The sequence below is a fragment of the Mya arenaria genome, chromosome 10, assembly GCF_026914265.1.
Source record: "Mya arenaria isolate MELC-2E11 chromosome 10, ASM2691426v1".
NCBI classification, from domain to species: domain Eukaryota; kingdom Metazoa; phylum Mollusca; class Bivalvia; order Myida; family Myidae; genus Mya; species Mya arenaria.
Genome location: NC_069131.1, coordinates 50863397 through 50879156, shown reverse-complemented (window position 1 = coordinate 50879156; position 15760 = coordinate 50863397). Strand labels below are relative to the sequence as shown.

Below are 15760 nucleotides of genomic sequence, written 5' to 3'. Positions count from 1 at the left end.
ATCCAATGAGTATACATGCATGCTCATTCTTAAGGATTGCAAGTTATGGATGAAGACAGTACAGACGATTTTGTCGCATATGCACCATATATGAGTCATATTTTGTATTATTGTCATTGATACTTGTTCGATTTATCTCTAAGAATATACATGTTTATTTAAATCTGCAATATAATAATAACATTTCTCTTCAATAAATATTTCTTAAAAGTAGAGTTTAAACTGAGCAAAGACTTGTTTTAGTCGCTTATCTACATTTGCATTATTTGATATGATTATTATCGACTAATATGATTTGCATATTGTTTGATTTTAATAAATATAACATTGGGAGATTGTATTTTTTATTATATTTTATCCATTTTGTTACGCCAAAAGTTCGATTCATATCAGTTTGTATTATACTATTATATTCATTTGTTGTGTTATTATGTTTGTTGTAGCTCTTCTTTAAAGAAGAACATACTTGTGAATAAACATATATTTGCACTTTGTCACTACGAATATCACTGAGAGTTCTAATGTTCATTTTGTCTACTTATGCGTAATATTTAACTGCGTAAAATCACAATGTTTCATACCTTTTGTTTAACAAGTTTAAACTTGAACCATTTCTCTTTCTGTTTTGCACACTCTGGTTTGCATGTACACGTGCTTTATTGATTTCAACAGTAACGTTTGAAAACAGCCGGTAGTTATTTTAAACAAATGTTTTACAACATAATACTTTAACTTTTTTATAATAAAAGAAAAACCTCCTACTCCTTTTGCACAATGTAAACATTTCTGACATAAATCCTTGGATTAATGTATTAAATATTGCATTTGGTGGCACGTGTTCAGATAATTACACAAACATTTAACAATTCAGGAAAAATCTAATACTTTTTATTTGTGCAAATAACATGATTAATATAACAAAAATGCACTATTATCGTTTAATTGCTGATCGTGTTTGTGACGGCAGCGTCGTTAATAATTCTTTGCCCGTTAAAAGCCTTAGGTGATACCTCTAAGATCGCATCGCAACGAAATTCGCAAACGCTTCGGACCATTGTCTTCCGATGCTCAATAAAGGTTTTATTTCATTTTTTTGAAATACTACGAATTGTTTACGAACGTTATATGAAATAACATACTCGTATTTTGATAAAAAAATCATTAAATATTGGCAGCAAATCAAATATACAAAACTTTGAACTCTTGTTTCGCATGGCTGCCTTAATTTTTGAGTTTTAATTTTATTACATAACTAAAAAAAACACATACCAATTTAAAAATGGATGCGTTCGAACTAAGTGTGACATTTAATGTGTAATCAGTTAACTGATTGTTAATTGATTTGTTTTAACGTATTCAATCGAACGGTGTACGTACTATAATATCGTGCATTGCCTTAACGTAAACGTTTCTGAGGACGTTACTATCTGCATATACCATTTACATGGTATAATGCCAATACAGATTTCAACGTTCAAAAAAAGTTGTGTCTTTGCTATGTATGCTACAATATAATATACAAAGCTTTCACTCGCTGCAGAAGCACATGAAACAAAAAGAAAGACACACAATATTAGCTCAATAGCACAAATGATACAGCAGGGACAAACCAAGAAATCCAACGAATACTATATTGAGAGACACACGGTAAAGGCCTAACATACACCAAACCAGATATAGCACAAAACAACACAATGGCAGGCTGCATTTTAACACGAAAAAAAACTCTCTCTCTCTTTCGTAACGTCATTAGAAAATGGCATCACGCAAACGCTTGTTTTCAATAAATTTTAAACTATGTTATGCTTCGAACATCGACTGGGAAAGTCAGAAGTCAAAATACGGGAGACAACAAATGTGTTCAAAAAAGGCAAGAATATGCTGTGCTACAAATATTGAATGGGGAATTCGGAAGACAAAACTCGGGAGACTATAAAACAAGATATACTGTATTATATTCCAAACATCGACTGCGAAAGGAAGGACAAAATCGCAAGACTATAAAAGTGTTCAATAAAGAGGAAAATGTGCTATATATAAGGGCAACAACGGGTGACTATGATCAAGTTTAATACGATGTAATCCAAATGTCATTGTAATAAAAACTTAAATAGCAAGAATACACTCTTTATACACCCAACACTTTATCAAGCAATGCCCGGTATTTTTAAGTTCTTATATACTTATTTATATAGACAACAACCCAAACTAAGTTTATGAGGTAACCTATAAGGCAGTCCATACCATTTGTTGAATTTAAAAAAAAAGCAGTTTTGGGCTGACGGGGTATCTTATAGAATTTGTTGACATTTAAAATAGGCAATTAGTAAGGTTAGTAAGATGACTTAAACCATGAGCTAAATTTTAAAACTGTCGGTGTTGGTGATAATAATCTTAATAATTTTTTTTTATACAATAAATTAAATTTCGAAATAGGCATTTTTCGGCTGATGGACTATATCATAAACTATTAGTTGAATTTCAGATTGGCAGTTTCCGACAGCTTGAATGTATCTTATGCCTTTAGTTGTCAGTGAACATCGCTGTAAACATTCAACCTCAATCCTTTTGTCTTTATGTTATTTTAAATAATGCGGATGTAAATGTGCGATCAGTCAACAAAGGACCTTTTGTTTGTGTGAGCACATAGCGTTGATTCGCCGTGGCTAATTTGTTGAAGTTTTGACAAGCGATGTCTACAAATGGTGGGAATTGATCTTTGACATTAATTCTATATTTTATACTAAAATTAGATTTGGCAATATAAATAAAGGATTATTTAATACCCAGGTAAGAATATAAAACTCTTTTTTTTCATTTCACATCGACGTGATGGACCTAGCATATTACTAAATGAAAGTATCACGGAAGTTTTGATCAGTGTCGTTTATTGTGACAATATCAAGACTCAAAATAAACTAACTTGATCATGGACAGGTTTAACGTTTACTTAAAATAATTTATAATTAAGATTGCTTTATATGCATAGTCATTTGCAAATGCAACATGTCTTTATCAACTTTGAAGCAAAACTCTATTAATCCGACTGATTTTGCCTTGTTGCGCTATCTATCTCGTTGAATGTCTTCGAATGTCGTCTGTTGGGCATTTACCATTGTGCTTTAAAACAAGCTCAAAGCTAACGTTTGTCTGCTGGTTTCGTCCTTCATTATTCAATGAGTTTTCACAATACCATACATCAATCATGATTAATAAACTATGGCAGAACTGAAGTACTATGTTTACATCTTTATTAAAAGGTATTGCTTACCAACATTTATTTAACTATGATTCATACTTATTATAAGACTTAAGGGATTCCTTAAAATATACATTATATATATGAAAGCCTTTATGTCATACGATTACATTATATGTTAATTGTGAAATGTTTAATGTGGAGTTCATTATATCTTAAAGCATCTGAGTATTGGTACTAGTACGACACTAATCATATTTGATCACAAACCAGCATGCATGTCTTAATTAATCATGTCTTTTGAAGACAGTCTTTTATATCTGACTGCATTTACCATATGGATAGAGTATTTTTGATTTAACGTTTTCAGGAAAAGAATTATTAGCTATGTTGTGTTGTCTTTGAATACGGTGAAAATAAATTATGAATTGATTCATCAATATGGAAAATTGCGCTTGTTATTTTTTTCAATAATATTTCAATTATTATTAATTTCATTGGCAAAGAAGAAAAGTTTGAGTGATGAACAATCTGAATTTCCTATTATGGGTAACCCTGATCACACTAGGATCTTGCGCTGAAGGTAAGGACAATATTTGCTTTATTTATTGTATACTCTGTACTAAAATAGTTTTTATATGAAAATGATGCGTACCAATTTGTTTTTACGCTCATCATTTACAAAACATACGCTTCAAAGAAATAACATTTAAGTCCAACATTATTATGTTGCTCTCATTTTATCGTGTTAATTATCGATAATTCCGTCAAACATTCGAGATCTATAATATCTGAGGCTCATATGGAACTATAGGGCCGGCCATTCACTATCCAAAGGTATATTGTCCATTAACTTTTGTGTCCTAGTAATGCCATATCATCACATGGCGTTATCAGATATGATCAGTGGTGTGAAATGTTTGTTAGATTGAACCGAACCTTTTGTATTCTAAGATTTAAACTTTACCTGTTGAAATTGTTTATACATTAATCGTTATGATAATCACGTACTGATTTATAAAATCATTTTAACTTCAAACCGTAATCATGATAAAATTCCAAATCTGAAAACGATCCATTTCTGTGAAGAACTATACATAAATAACATTTGAAAAAGTACATAAGTCCAAAATGTCAACTCACGTCATATGTTGACAATTTTACAAAGACAATTATGTCAATCGGCAGTGCATAACATATATATATATGCTCGCTCGTCGATGCCTTCGTTTAAAGATTAACGGAGGTCGAAAAAATCCCGACCTTAACAGTTTTATTATCTAAGCAAGCGTAAGATATTTCAAAGACAGGTCGTTAAAAACTGTAGCTTCCACTTCTCTAAATTTCAACAACATAAAGCTACTGGCAGACTGATTGAATTGTTGCTTATATGGGAGGAGGTACTTTAATATCTATATAATCTATAATATCAAACATTATTGCCCCTTTGTATTCAATATATGGTGTTTTAGTTCGTATACTCAGGTAGATACTGGTATGTTGTACTTAGTATGTGTTCGAACGTTTCAGATTCAGTGACAGTGATTATAAATGGGACGGAGGTGGACTGTAGAGGTTCACCATGTGCTTGTTGTATAGGAGGAGAGAAACGATGTGGATATCAGCCTTATTTAGGAAGTGATGATGATATTTGTTTAGATGGTTGCGTTGATACGATATGGGGCTACAGATGCAGAAATATTTGTTATGGAAATTGTAATACGTGTACGCAAGATCATGGGATACTATGTTACACGTGCAAGAACACATTTTATGACATAAGCAGTCACTGTATTAAGAGTTGTTCAGTCGGTTGTTATAGTGATACCTGTTTAACTAATGGAAGTTGTAGTCCGTGTAAGGCAAATTTTGAAGGCGATAAATGCGAAACATGTATTCAAGGAAAATATGGTACTAATTGTACAAACGACTGCCTCCACCGGAACTGCCGATGTTCGACTGATACTTATTGCGATTCATGTAAAGATGGATTCTACGAAAGTACTTCCTACTGTCAATCACCTTGTTCCGTAGGATGTCAGACCGGTGTATGCAATGACGATGGAACGTGTAGATGTCTGCAAGGCTTTAATGGTTCCCTGTGTATGGATTGTGTCAATGGATATTATGGGGAACATTGCAACACTATATGTTCTTCTGGATGCAGGGATGGAATTTGTAACAGAAATGGGACATGTGCCTGTAGGTTGCAATTTACAGGTTCACATTGTGATGCGTGCGAAAATGGAACATACGGTGTAAATTGTGAACAGGAATGCTCTGTAGGTTGCACAACATCTTCATGTGGAAAAGATAATGGGTCATGCAATTGTCTTTCACATTTTCATGGCAAAAGTTGCCTATTATGTAAAGACGGATTCTATGGGGTATCTTGCCAACTCCGTTGCTTTGATAAATGTATCAACAATGCATGTTCAAAGCCAGATGGCCAATGTTCTTTCGGATGTATGGATGGGTTCACTAGCGATAACTGTACAGCGCATTGTCATGCGGACTGCAAGACATGTGCACAACACAATCCGTTAATATGTACTTCGTGTTTCAATGAGTTTAGTGGGACAAACTGCAAATGTCCACCGAACTGCAATTGTGCATCGGGAAGTGACATTTGTTTGTCGTGTATAAGCAATTACATGCATCATGATAAACAATGCAAATGTCACGCACAAAACTATTGCAATGATCAGGGATGTAATGAATGCATCAATGCGAGATATTATTCTTATAAGAATAGTTGCTGCGAATGTCCAAATTCTTGTAAAGACGGACTTTGTTCGTCAGGAAACAGGTGTCAAGATGGCTGTGAAGATCAATTCTACGGAGCGTTTTGTTCATTTAAATGTACGGATACCGACGACAAGTGTTTCAAATGTGCGCAAGCAAATGGATCTTGTTCGCGTTGCACAGAAGGATATTTTCCAAATGGAAATGGAACGTGTATGAAATGCCTATCATCGTGTAAGGATAATGCGTGTGATCCAAACAATGGTAGTTGCAGTAAAGGCTGTACAGATGGTTTTTGGGGTACTCATTGCCCAGAAACGTGTAATCTTCTCTGCAAGACTTGTGACAGAATGAATGGTGATTGTATTGATTGTGTACACCCAGTCTTATATGGACCGAATTGCAATTTGTCCTGCAGTTCTTCGTGTATTGGCTCGAAATGTAACGAAGTTGGAGAATGTCTGAAAGGTTGCGCTGAGGGATACACAGGGGCCAAATGTGACATAGGTAAATTATCACCACTTTAATCTTGATAAATGTGTATAGAATATAGATGGTCACAGGCTATACAAGTTTATTCAATCGTTGATATAAAGTAATGTATGTATACTTACTTATACTTTCTTTTATATTATTATATTGTTTTTGTTTACGTTATCTTTTCAAACTTGTATATTATTTTATGACAGTTTCAGAAAACTCTGGACGTATCGCTGGAATGGTTGTGGTTGGTGTTATCGTAGGAATATCAGCTACGCTAGTGATTTTGGTTATAATGAAAAGGTGGTTAACTTTTTATTCAGTTTCAATATAAAAATATATTTTTGTTGTTCTCGAATTCAATTTGAAATTCACATTAATTTGTTATTATTGAAACTGTTCTTATGTAAAAAATACTATTATTTGACAGACACACTGCGATAAAAGTTATCGGTAAAGCACGGTCTACGATTAAAAGTGGGCGTTCGAAAACAGGTAATATAGGTATTTGTTCCTTTGAATTCATTGGACGTAAAGCATGAATATTAAAAAAAATATTGTAGTGAAACTTACTGTTTCAATTAACACGATGTGAATCAATTATAACACGATCTGATTTAGATGCCTCTATATCAGAAGTATAGAGCTTTTGGGTAAGTTTATTCAAATCGAATGGTTAACCAAACGTTACATTAGTGCTAAAAAACACAATACAATCGAATATAATGGTTCTGATAAAAAAAATATTATCGAGTCGTTGAGTAACATATCGGGTTCTTTTGTAGATACAAATAATGTGTATGAGGATATTGCCGATGTATCTGGTGATACTTCACATAACCAGGAATATGAAATGACAAAAACGTCGACTGAAGGAGTTGAAAGGCGTTCTATCCAATATGCTAATACAACATTACGACAGTGTTATTGATTAAATGTGCAGCGAAATGTTCAATAATCATAACAATATACGAGCACATTAAAATATTAACTGGATGATGTGAGATATATGTAGCTTAGGCGATGCTTAGCTATATTCGAAAAAAGCTAACCCACTTGACTTTATTGACCAATTGACTTTATTAAGTAACATTGAAATATCCAAGAGCGTTCCCGAGTAAAGATACAGATACTGTAAAGATGAGTTTTGCCTTAATCCGGGTTATTTATTTAATTAGCATTTGAACATAATAAGAATTTTGGGTATACAATATAATTGTATCATTGTAAATTTTACTTTTTTGCATGTGCAGTCTACATAAGAATAATTACTTACAACGTTTAAATCTAATATGCATGTACAAATATAGTGCTTTATAAGAACAGCTGCCTGTTGTGACATTTGATCCGATTCTTTTTTGATAGGAAATCAGTTACATACAATAAAGGCCCAGAATGTTAAAAAGTGCGTATAAAACTATGATAGCAGATAATGTCTGAGAAAACCCCGATCTCCACAAGATGCTTTGTAAAACAGAAATGAATGGGAATGTATGGAAATGTCCAACAGTATCACTGACTCGAATGTTCATTCTCTATTCATATGGGCGCTAGATTAAACATATGCTTTCGGCACGTTTAATATTTAATGTAATTGCGATAAAAAATAGGAATATCATCCTCTGGGTTAAAAAAATATTAAGAGGGTTAAGAAAAGTGACTTGTATGTAGATGCGATTTGATAAAATATATTGTGTCTTTAAGAAAGTCACGTGACAAGCAAATTTGGCTGTGTCTTTTTGCATGCTTAATTTATAATAACCTTTCGGTTGTGTTGCATGTGTGTTTTTGCAATATATATTTTTTTATCATACTGGGGTTTTAACAATGTAAAAACGGTTTTAACAGGGAAATAATTTGGATGAACATACACTTAGATAAGTTTAAACTACTTAAACATGCTGGGCCTTTAAATACTTCAAAAACATTAACCTTTTCATATAATTTTGTTTCCTACCACATGTTACGGAAGAAACTTTTTTTGTTGGAAGTCAAGACAAATGGGTTACTCGAGATGATCTTAAGATATGAAGAATATATATGTACATGCATATTTTACTGCACGATGTCTTAAACAGAACTCTGTTTGTAGATAACTGAATTTATGAAGGCTGTGGGAAATAATAACGAATTGAACTTTTATTTGTTTGAAACTTTAATCTGTTAACATGATGTTTATCAAATTTATTGATCTTTTTTTCAATATTCAACATTTTGAAACAGTGTTTTTAACTGTTTTTGTTAGGTAATTTTATAACAATCATACAAGAATACATTCTGTATTCTCAATGAGATGGGTTTGCAGATGTAGTGCCAGAGTTACTTGGCTACAAATAGTTCATTAAGCATTTACAATCTATTTCTTATATCAATTATATCAGCAATTATGTTTGTAGTAATATTGAGCTTGTTTACTGACGTCAGTTATGACGTCATTGTTTATTTTAATATTGCGCTTCGATTGGATTAGTGTGACCTCATTTAACCAATGATATACGACGTTAAAAAGATTCTTCTTATTCAATCGTATGCAGTCCTTTACCTTTCGTTACGAACAATTCCTTAATTGCAGAAGTAACTGCTCATTTTAAATATCAATGAATGTTTATATTGAATATAAATATTAGTATTGATCGCAGAAAAAAATAGATTAACCCTTTAATGTTCCTAAAGACTCTTCAGTTATATTGTTAAATTTAGAGTTGATAAATACTTGACCGAATGGTTATTAATGTTTTTTCGGTGTTATATCAAGCTATGAAGAATGGCATCTTTGCAAAAAGTCATAGTTTAAAAGTGTTAGAAATATACCCATGTATATCAACTAAACTGATAATGGTACAGCATTATGCACACTGTCGCTGTACGTTTATACAACGGCTTCTTATACATACTATGTTAAGTGTGATGAACCTTTAACCTTCAACATATTTTAACAATATATAATCGATCAATAAAATATAATTACTATGATTTCTTGTTTTTGATTTGTTATTCATAGAACAATATTTTTGTTTTGACAGGATTTTACAGTTGGCCAATTTCATTTTTAAATTCCATTTAGGAAAATTTCGCAAAATTATGCTGATATTTTTTCATTTAAAACGTCTAGAGGTAAGATGCACGATTGCCGCTCGCTCAATCTCTTACTGGTGGTTTTGAAAATCGCTAGCATGATCTCCTAATGGGGGCTTTTGAGTGTCGCTCACTCGACCTCCTGCTGGGTGCCTTGGAGTGTCGCTCACACCATCTCCTACTAGGGTTTTTTTAGTATCGCTCACTCCATCTCCTACTGAGGGCCTTGGAATTTCAATCCCTCCATATCCTACTGGGGCTCTTTTGAGTGTCGCTCACTCCATCTCCTACTGGGGGTCTTTTGAGTGTCGATCACTCCATCTCCTACTGGGGGTCTTTTGAGTGTCGATCACTCCATGTCCTACTGGGGGTTTTTGAGTGTCGATCACTCCATCTCCTACTGGGGGTCTTTTGAGTGTCGATCACTCCATGTCCTACTAGGGATCTTTTGAATGTCGATCACTCCATATCCTACTGGGGGTCTTTTGAGTGTCGATCACTCAATCTCCTACTGGGGGTCTTTTGAGTGTCGATCATTCCATATCCTACTGGGGGTCTTTTGAGTGTCGATCACTCCATGTCCTACTGGTTTCTTTTTTTAGTGTCGATCATTCCATGTCCTACTGGGGGTCTTTTGAGTGTCGATTATTCCATATCCTACTGGGGGTCTTTTGAGTGTCGATCACTCCATATTCTATTGGGGGTCTTTTGAGTGTCGATCACTCCTTGTCCTACTGGGGTCCTTTGAGTGTCGATCAATCCATATCCTACTGGGGGCCTTTACGTGTCGCTCACTCCATCTCCTACTGAGAGTCTTTGAGTGTCGCTCACTCCGTCTCCTACTGGGGGCCTTACAGTGTTATCCACTCCATATCCTACTGGGGGCCTTACACTGATGTCCACTCCATATCCTACTGGGGGTCTTACAGTGTTGTCCACTCCATATCCTACTGGGAGCCTTACAGTGTTGTCCACTGCATATCCTATTGGGGGCCTTTGAGTGTCGCTCACTCCATCTCCAACTGTGGGCCTTTGAGTGTTGCTCACTAGTAATAAACCTTTAACAGCTTACTATAAAATGCATTAATGGAAAATATCAATTACTAATAACAAGATTGTGGCCGTGTATTAAACAGCTGAAACCGCACAAATATTAAATGGCTTGTAGGTCCTAAAAGATGTACCGAGATCAACGATCGTCTCATAAGGTAGAAATACCGTGTTTCGTGCGCATTTATTTTAAATAAAATACGGAATCCTTTATAAGAAACATTGTATTTGAGATTTATTCATCCCTTTCGGTAAATTTAAACAATTGGATTAATTGTGGTACTGCTTATCTGGGAGAAAAAAATATGCATCTTTAACCAATTTTAGCGTTAAAACACATTTTATAATGATAGGGGTCAGGAAACAAAGTCACACAGTTAAATATATATCCTTATACAAACAGCACTAACATGATTGTGAGAGTATTTGGAGTTTTCATTTTATTTGACATAGATGTTATCATGTAAATAGTTAACGCAACATAAGACTCCATGGCCAAATTTGGCGAAAAACATTTTGCGTAACAGGCTTAAGTGTCTTATTTCATTAACCAAAATCAGTTACTTAAATCACAAAATGTACAAAAACAGAAATTGTGTGGTTAGATTGATCGTGTTATAAGAAACTTATTCGAGATATTGGGGCTAGTAATTCGCGTCACGTAGGAATGAGTTATGCAATGCTCGCTTAGTGGTAATAGGTTGCAAGCAATATAATGAAATAATTTAAGGTTTAAATCTAACGAAAGTTGAACAGCTTTGTTAAAAATGGGCATATGGATGTTTCAAGATCCACTTCCTTTTAAAAACATGACGAAAATGAAGAAATGAAACGGTCTGTTAGACAGTTCCGCTTAGAAAACACAATCCTGCCATTGGGGTATGTTAACCATACTCACTGATTTTGACGGACGCTTAAGTTATTTGTTGACGCCATGAATGAAAAGCTTGGTGCCTCGTCATAATAGTATTGTATTCTCGTTGACAAATCATGAATCTGATCTTAATGTCGTCGGCGTTGGAACATTTCCAAAAAGAAGGCTATTTTGCATATAGTTTATGTATGACATAATACAAGAAGAATTGGACTTGGAAATAAACGATTGCAGCACGTTTACTGCATTGCGTATAATTATATATGCATGCTATATTGATTTGATGTCTAGAGATATTGGTATTGATATTAAAGCAATGAGGGTTGTTGTAGCATTATTCAAGCACAAAAGTTAAAATAATGCTTAGATTGTCATTGAACAATAAATGGTGTACCTAACTGAACGTCTCATTACATATGGAATTATGTTCTCTCCTTTTCATTAATTTATGGCAAAACCACCGGTGAGTATTACTGTCATCTGAGCTGACATAATCTGACAAGGGGCCCACTCAAGCACATCTAAGATTTATTTTATTTTGAATATCAAAATCCAAATATTTTTATTGGACAGTACAATAATTGGCAAATTGAATGCATGGATGCATGCAAGGTATGTCTAAGGATGATGATGATGATGATGATGATAATGATATTGAATATGTCTATATATCACACATAATACCATAGCAAGACGTTTACTACCTGCCTGTGCCTAAGGCCAGTTACCACAGTGTTGTCGTATCTAACGATGTGGAACGTATGATGGCTGAAATAGTTTGTATCTTAGTAACCTTTTAGCTACATAGCCAACATACGAACATGCATGACAATACGTAAATATTTCAGACACAATTAAGAAGCAATATTAAAGCTCATGCACTGTCACGTTTTGACTTTCAATTACGTTGATTTTGGATATAGTTTGTCTAATAAGAGAATGTCGCCTAACACATAATGAAAAATATAACAAAGGTCTGATGAAAGTCAACGAGAGATAAATAATTACCCGTACACAAAGGGATGAAAGGATTCAGTTTAACATGCCGATGCGATGCGCATGAATTAGGAGGTAAGTTACTATGTAAATCGACAGACTCAGAGAGATAGATGAGTCCATCTGCATTGGAGAAGCATGGGTCTATGAGGAATAGTTCATCAGAGGGATCATTTGGGGATGTCCGATTGAACCTAATGTAGTGTATGTGAAAATGTCTTTCTACAACCTTGCTTACATCACTGAGCATTTATTTTGTACCGTTATCGAATTTTTGAGAAGAAGATGTTCTATTACGTATAGCATATAGAAATGTGCCGGAAATACTTAAAAACATGAACAAAAAACATGCTCATCGGAAATGAGAAAAAGCCTTTTGTTGCCTTTTCTTGTAAAATCAGAACAGACCTACTCTCATTCGATATATGTCTATATAATTTTTATTAAGGGTTGTACCAGGATAACAAGCAAATCATTCGAAGGGAAACTAAAAGTTGCCTGCCGTATGCAGTACGAAAGAAGAAACAAGAAGGAATGAGATTGTTTATAAACATTTCCAAAATAATCCAAAAACATTACGAAAACAGGGATAAAAACTTATTGCTTTATAAAATTATTGTTGTTTAAATGTGTGATACATATACGAAATATTAACTTCAGTTGTGCATCGTTTGTAAAAGTTGTAAAAAACAATACAAACACTGTATTGAGAGTTCGTTTTAATGAATTTTAATAATGTTACTCAATAAGGGACATACTCATATCAGTAAACCGCCTACCAGACACTCACATATAACCTCACAAGGCCTAAAAGACACTCAATGACAGAAAGACATACACTTCAACAAGGGTTTTCATACACTCAACTGAAGACGGACGCATATTATCACACCGACTAACTGACACACATAACACCTTACAAAACAAGGCCTAACAGACATCCAATTAAAGACGGACACATACGATCAAACTGGAAATCAATGCTATACGGACAAGGACACGTAACGTCGCATGGCCTAACATATACTCAATGTAAGACAAACACATTAAATTAAAATTCTTAATTTCCTATAACAATACTTTACAGACATGCAATGAAATACTGACACACTGACAACATTGAAATGCCTAACTCACTCTCAATGTAAGACGGACACACACCACAAGAACGCCTAACAGGCAATCAATGAAGGACGGACACGTAACATAACAAAATATCAAACATACTTTCCATTAAATAAGGATAAATAAGCCCAACAAACACTTAATGGAAGACAGACATATAACAATCAAATGACAAACTGACAATAAATGTATTACGAACACTTCACTGTACATTGCCTTGCGTACCTAACACTCAATGAAAGACAGACCTTTAACATTACAATACCTCACTGAAAATTGATGTAATACGGACACTTCACTTTGCATTGCCTTGCCTACCTAGCACTCATTGAAAGACAGACGTTTTACATTACAGTACCTGAAAATCAATGTAATATTGACACTTACCATGACAATACCTAACATACATTTCATTACAGACGGATACATAACAGTACAATGGCTAACTGTCACTTAATGAAAGACGGACAAATGACATCATAATGCCTAACAGACACTCAATTAAAGCCAGACAATTAACATAACGATGTCAAACAGACATTCATCGGAAGAGAGACACATAATATTGTGATGCCTAATTGACTCTTAGAGAAAGCCAGACACATAACATGACAATGCCTAACAGACACTCAATTAAAGCCAGACACATAATATTGCAATGCTTCACTGACACCTAATAAATGACAGGCACCTATTTTGACAATGCAACAATGCAGACACTCAATGGAATACGGACCCATACTTTTACAAAGCCTAATTGAAACTCAACGTAATATGTATATAACATAGCAATTTCTAACAAACACGCTACAGAAGTTAGACACATTACATCACAATTGACATTCATCGAAGGATGCACATATACCATCACAATGCCTAACTGTCCCGGACACTCAATTGAAAATGAGAACATATTATCACAAGACCTAACGGATACTCAATTGAAGATGAGCACATATTATCACAATACCTAACGTATACTCGATTGAAGATGAGCACATATTATCACAAGACCTAACGGATACTCAATTGAAGATGAGCACATATAATCACAAGACCTAACGTATACTCGATTGAAGATGAGCACATATTATCACAAGACCTAACGTATACTCGATTGAAGATGAGCACATATACAAGACCTAACGTATACTCGATTGAAGATGAGCACATATTATCACAAGACCTAACGTATACTCGATTGAAGATGAGCATATATTATCACAAGACCTAACGGATGAGCACATATTAATGAACATAAATAAACGTCCTCACAAGCGAAAATTTATCTTGTAGATTATAATGGACATCCCTCGGTTTGAAACATCTATAGCAACACCATACGGTGAAGCAAAAAAACATCTTCATATTTTATTCAATCCTTTATATCACTTGCAGTGTTTAGTTATATTTGAACCACATATACAGTGTTTTAAGGAGGATATATTTGTGTAAGTAGTTTTCCTGATCTATTGTGCGAGGTATTCCTTTTATTAAAACAATGTATACTTTAGAGTGATTCTACCTATGGCAATTACGGTATACAACTAGATTTGTGTATGAATTATACTTAAATGCTGAATGACAAACATGCTATTTTCATTTTAAAAGTAATGAATTATATCCTTCTTTTATGGGTTAAGCCCAACAGTATTTGTTACAGTTATATGTTTGACCAGGGCAATACTATTGCAGCATTATTAAGCACGGAAATTACACGATGTCTTCGCAGAGATTGACCTTACTTTTGGCAGTCCTTATACTGTCATACACAGCACAGTGCATGTGGATTCCGACTAACACCGATGCGACAGCGACTGATGTCGACAATACCAAATCTGGGATGAGAACGGGAAGTTATCTAAACAATGACGACCCCAACAACAATGCTACGATCAAGCGCGATTACATTATTCTAAGCATAGGTGTTACTAACATGGTTTAATGAATGAAATGTCTCTATTTTATCAAGACCGCTGCTTTAATTTGTTGAGCGTCAGGAGGTTCTCTCTGTTGAAATGTACTTTGTTCTCTATGTGTTTTAACTTTTGCTTACATATTCGCATTTTCCTAAGAACATGGTACACATTCATATAATTTACAATAAAACTTATGACAGCGGTCCAAATAGTCAGTACGATCCAAATTATTCGTGAAGATTAAATCACTGTAATGTATATGTTGTGAATGAATGAGCAATACATGAATTGAATTGA

The 15760-nt window shown here is 34.1% G+C and overlaps 1 long non-coding RNA gene across 1 annotated transcript; it reads left to right on the top strand.

The window, feature by feature from the left end:
* The first annotated feature begins 14856 nt into the window (after positions 1-14856).
* Positions 14857-15760, top strand: LOC128206130 (uncharacterized). Its single transcript, XR_008256397.1, has 2 exons — positions 14857-14995; positions 15240-15760. It is a non-coding gene; the product is annotated as an uncharacterized LOC128206130 (long non-coding RNA).